Raw genomic sequence first — 5,888 nt, 5'->3', positions numbered from 1 at the left:
GATATCCCTTTGGTATCTGACCTCAAAGCTGAAACTCTACCCCAGTGTAGGAATCAAGAAAGATTAAATGGGGTCAATAACTGAGGATCCACTCTGGTAGCCATGAGGACTTTGAGCACCTGTTAAAAATGTAAGAAGTTTGATTATAGATGAAACTAAAAAAACAACTGAATATTACAGCATCCAAAACCATCAAAATCTCCAAGTTTTCTGAGATCAGCCTCTCAATAAAGAGCAGCTCGCAAAACCAGAACCTGGAAAAAAATGAACATTATCTTGATAAGAATGGGGAATTGCTTCATAAAATCTCACTTTCTGAAAAAATGGTACATATAACTCTTGTATTTTCTCTAAATTGATAAGACATAGGAAAAAATTGAACTGGAAGTAATTAAAGCAAGGGAAAAAAAAAAAGGGATAAGAAAACAAATGGTAAAAACTGAGGCTGTAAGATGAATCTGTCAAAAGCAGAACTGGATAGGACAAAGCCAGTTGAGAAGGTACCCCATAAGGGAACTAAAGAAAAGAACTGAGAATGCACTGGAAATGAAAGATGGCAGGACTTTGTGTACTTTTTTATTATGTGCTGCTCTGGTGAAGACAAAAAAATGTGACACATTTTGTCACTTGTTTCCAACTGCTGGCAAAAGCAACTGTTATCTAGCCCAGTGAATACCCAAAATCAGCTAACCTGAAACCCAGCAGCAACTCTACAAAGTTCTGGAAATTCTCCATAAAGAAAGTTATTGTAGTAGATTTGGGGCCTGGATGCTTTGGTCCACAGAAGTAAAATCACAGTGTATTGTTTACAGCACACCTATGGCATGAATTTACTTTCAGATACAGGTATCAATCTACTTATTCCACCACACATCCTGTGCTTTCATTGAGACAATAGCTAGAACTTGGTTCTTAAACTTTGTTGCAGCATTTGCACCTCGTCAAATGGAACTATTGTTGTGGAAACTACTTGACTATGGCCTGTCTGATTTCTGTCCTCTTTAGAAGACAGAATTTGACTAGATGAGGACAGAGGACAGAGGACATGCATTTGATTAGACAAAAAAAATTAAAGTGAAGTGAATAACAACATCTCAATAAAATATTACTACAGTGCTTATGGGTGCTTGCTTTTGTACCCCATTGTGCAACCAAGCCCACTGTTGTCTCTCCTAGAGTTTGGATTTCTGTATTCTCCTAGAGTTTGGATTTCTGTATTCATCAGCACCACCATTTTTCCCCAACTGCCTGTAGTTTCTGGTGCTTCATTACCTTCAGGTCACTGTGCAGCATGCTTACAAACCTCCCATTTCTGTGTCATTGGTAAATTTGATCACACTTGAAAGTATAGCAAACAAATACCTGACAAAAGGAGACACTCATTAACAGCCTTCATTTCCTATGCAGCAATGCAAGCAAGCACAGGCATACATGAGAGCTCTGGCAGGAATACAAAGGAACTGTGCTTGGAGACTGACAATTAAAACTTTCTGAGGAAGCAGGACCACCTCCTTGTTTCTGCTGTGCACTGGGAGAGTGAAAACAACTCCCTGAACCACCTGTGGTTACTCCTCACAGACTAGGGAGCTCAGTTTGAAAACACCTGCCAAGTGTCGGTCTCTGAGCAGGAGTCTCACATGCTTGGCAGGCTTCTTGTTCATTGCAGCACTCAGCACTCAGCCAAACTTTGCTGAAATTACTTACATTGACCCTTTGGAGTGGACTTAAAGTGAGGACACAAGATGAAGATGGTACTTTTAAAAGAGCTTTTGTTGGCATCCTTACATGAGATCTATTATTAAGGCTCACTGGACTTTACACCTTCATGTTGGATTTACCCAAGAAAATTTTAAATCTCAGCTTCAAGGAAGAGAGAGAACATTGGCTTTCCCTGACCCTAATAATGGATCCATATTTTTGGAGACCAAAAAATGACCAGTTGCCTTCAGGACAGAAGTGCTGGTGTCCCATGCTGGTAGCTGTCCCCAGCTGGTGTGGTGGCCCCGATGGGACCTGGAGGTTATGCCAGGGCTGCTGCCTGTGCCTGTGCAGGCCATAGGATGGATGAGAGTTCCTCAGCCCTGGCACAGCAGATGTTCTCATGACTGCAGCCAACAGGCTAGTCCAGCTGCAGGTCACCAACCCATTCCTCACCCACATCTATCAAGAGATGCACTACTGTCATCATGGTTTGCCATGTGTACAAGGAGTTAGCCACAAGAAGAATATTTAACCCTTTTTTCTCCATTTTCTTTTTCCCCTCCAAACCCCCAGATGTTCTGCTGCTACAGTGCGGGCAGAGCATATTGCTAATTCATTACCATGACTTATGCAGAGAGTGGGAGAACCACTGATGCAGGGTCAGCACTGTGTCAAGACAACAGGAATAAATTGCATTAAAGCCACATCAGACAGCTCTGAAGAATCAGGGTTAAAATTGGTAATACTGATTCATGAGAATAAGGGTTATTACAGATAAACAGTGAAATTGTAATTGATTGTTCTTTCCACTTAGTGTTTTTTACTTTTTTTTTGTCCTTAATGTGATGATTGTTAAGTACTCAAAAGTTAGAAAATCCAATGTTACGGTTATCTAACATTCATCTCCTGGATAGGTGCACTGTGATACTGTCAAATAATCATATCTTTTCACTTACTTAAAAAAAGTTTCTGTCTCAGTGCACAGAATGGATGATGTCTTCTAAACCAATTAGAATTATGAGGTGAATGAGGTTGTTTGGATGACTGGTACTTTATTTCTCGTAGAAAATGCAATGTGAGCATAGAAACAATGTAGGCCCTGCAGGACAAGGAGGACAGGTGAATTTGGGGGAAGGACAGGCTATGGGTGGACCAAGATCAACAGCATCAACAAGACCAAGTGCTGGGTCCTGCACTTTGGCCACAACAAACCCATGCAGTGCTACAGGCTGTGGGCAGAGTGGTTGGAAAGGTGCCCAGCAGGAAACAACCTGGGAATGCTGGTCAATAGCTGGGTGGATATAAGACAGCGTGTGCCCAGGTGGCCACAAGGCCAGTGGCATCCTGGCCTGTACCAGCAATAGTGTGGTCAGCAGGACCAGGGAAGTGATCATCCCACAGTACTCGGCACTGGTGAGGCCACACCTTCAGTCCTTATACCCAGTTCTGGATCCCTTAATTCAGGAAGGACATTGAGGCGCTGGAGCATGTCCAGAGAAGGGCAACAAAGCTGGTGAAGAGTCTGGAGGGCATGTCTTATGAGGAGAGCTGAGGAAGTTGGGGGTGTTAGCCTGAAGAAAAGAAGGCTTAGGGGGGACCTTTTCCCTCTGCATCTCCCTGAAAGGAGGATATAGCCAGGTGGAGGTCAGCCTCTTCTCCCAAGCAACCAGAGCAACCAGCAACGGGACAAGAGACATGGTCTTAAATTGCTCCAGAGGAGGTTTAGGTTGGACATCAGGGATAATTTCTTCACAGAAAGAGTGATTGGACATTGGAACGGGCCGCCCAGGGTGGTGGTGGAGTCACCATCCCTGGAAGTTCAAAGAAAGACTGGATGTGGCACTCAGTGCCATGGCCCAGTTGACAGGTGTTGATCATAGGTTGGGGTCAATGATCTCATGTATTTTCCAGCCTAACTGTGATTCTGTGATTCTGAAGATCACTTCCATTATTTCCCCTTCTACCATTTGTCACAGCTCTTTCATAGGATCCTAGAATGGTTTGGATGGAATGTGTTGGAAAAGGCTGCCAAGGTCATCAAGTCCAACTGTTAACCCATTACTGCCAAGTCCACCACTAAACCTTGTCCAAGTGCCACATGTGGCAAGCACCTCATCTGCAAGTTTTTCAAATACCTTTACGGATGGTGACTCTCTCATTTCCCTGGGCAGCCTGTTCCAATATTTCACAATCATTTAGGTAAAGATTTTTCTTAATATCCAATCTAAACCTCTCCTGGCACAACTTGAGGCCATTTCCTCTTGCACTATTGCTTGTTACTTGGAAAAAGAAACTTCTCCTCCCCACTTTGCCACAAGCTGCTTTCAGATAGTTGTGTGTGACACTGCGCAATAACTTTGTCTAATCATCTTGGACGTTTGCTGCTGTTGTGTATTTCTTGCAATTAAGCTGCAGTCAGACTCAGAGGAGATAAAAGTCAGCCAAGGCCTTAAGGAGAGAGATCTAAGGCTGTGCAATCAAACCTAGCTGATGATTCCAAAATTAGGAGGATGCAGAAATATTGTAAGATTAAGAAAGGTGAGGTTGTATTTTAGTTTCCATTTTTTTCTCTCGTACTTGTGTTATTTTTACTACTTTATAACTGGCCATTGAATATTTTAAAAAAAGAAGGACAAAAAAATTCTTGTGGGAATAATTGTTATGATTAAAGATAATTTATGTTATCATTTTTAGATTTGTTAGCATTTCTTTTCATACTTAGTGGATGAAAAATTAGACAAAGGAATAGCATTACCTGTATAGCTTCTATAAGAAAAAATATTATTTGTAGACGTATTTACAAATTGAAAGGAATGTCCTTTTATTTTTTGTTTTCTTGTAACCTGAATGTTGGGCACATATGCCTTCATTTCCTCTCATCTGAGACTTGTAACTGTAGGGATGAGGTACTGGATGCACATATATCTGTATTTTGTGTGGGATTATGAGTGAATTTTGCAGGAAATGTGGACAAGTAGAAGAGGTGCACACTATGAAATAATGTCAGTGTGTTTTCTTTTAAACTGTTTTCCTTTCAAATGAAACAAAACTGGAAGGAGTGCCCCTCTCTGTTCATGTCACTGATGGCTGTTGGATCCTTGGGACACAACTAAAGTTAAGACAAAATAACTGTCCCTAGAATGAATGTGATATGAAGGTCAGGTTGTCAGGAGAAACTCTTTCACTCTACAGTCTGCTCTGCAGTGCTGCCCTGATTGTTGATGTAGGCATGACCACTGTCTGCTGGGATAGATACTGTCAGGGTTTTGGGACATCTTGTTTACAATTGTTATGCTGTGGTATTTTTGTATTTTATGTGCTGACAAAACTAGCCACTTTCTTTGACAGAGACTGTTTTTCTCCGGTGAGTTTTCGATAAGATATCTCTACAGTGATTTAAAAATGGTCTTATAACCATGCCAGCATTTTAATGTGCCCTGGATTCAGCTACACTAGAGAGTAAAACTGTTGATTTTGGATGGAGTAGAGTAGGACTGAAGTGGAGATTAAGCATGTACATTCATGCCTTTTAGAACTAATACAAGAATATGGGGCTTTACACCCAGCTCCCGGATCTGTTGCAGTAAGCTGTGAGAGCTTCTACTGCATTCCCAACTACAGTCAAAGAAAGGAAAGCATTGGTGAAGGTGTCTTACATAAGACTGCTTGATTCTCCACTGCCTCAACAGGACTTGAAGTACCAAGTTTCAGTAGAGAGAAGTTTCAGAAGTTGCTGGTCCTCAACTTTTGTTTTCTGCCACTCAGATGCTTTGTTGTCACTTCTTGCTGTATCAGGGCACAGACTGTAAGTTTACTTGCTTGAAATTTTTCTGAAAAAGGTTAAGACAGATGGAGAAGCTTTTCTAGACAGCCTGGAAGCATATTAAGAAGTTGTTCCTTATTGTCTTCCCAGCTGAGAGTAGATGGGTTTAGCATATGTCAAAAAGTGGATAGAAAATATTATGCTAGCAAGCATGACTGAATTTGGGACAGCAAGTGCAGTTATTTAAGCAGGTAGGTATTCCTTACACTGGCCAAGATTTTGACTGACTGTCCGTCACTTTTGGATGACACTTCACATTGTCAGTGTCTGTTCAGTGGAGAGAAGTCTGCCATGATATCAGTCTGGGAAGAGAATTTTTTGGGTGACCTGCACTAACATATTTTCTAATGATAAGCCTCAGATA

The sequence above is a fragment of the Melospiza melodia genome, chromosome 1, assembly GCF_035770615.1.
Source record: "Melospiza melodia melodia isolate bMelMel2 chromosome 1, bMelMel2.pri, whole genome shotgun sequence".
Taxonomy (NCBI): domain Eukaryota; kingdom Metazoa; phylum Chordata; class Aves; order Passeriformes; family Passerellidae; genus Melospiza; species Melospiza melodia.
Note: the sequence above shows the minus strand (reverse complement) of the source record.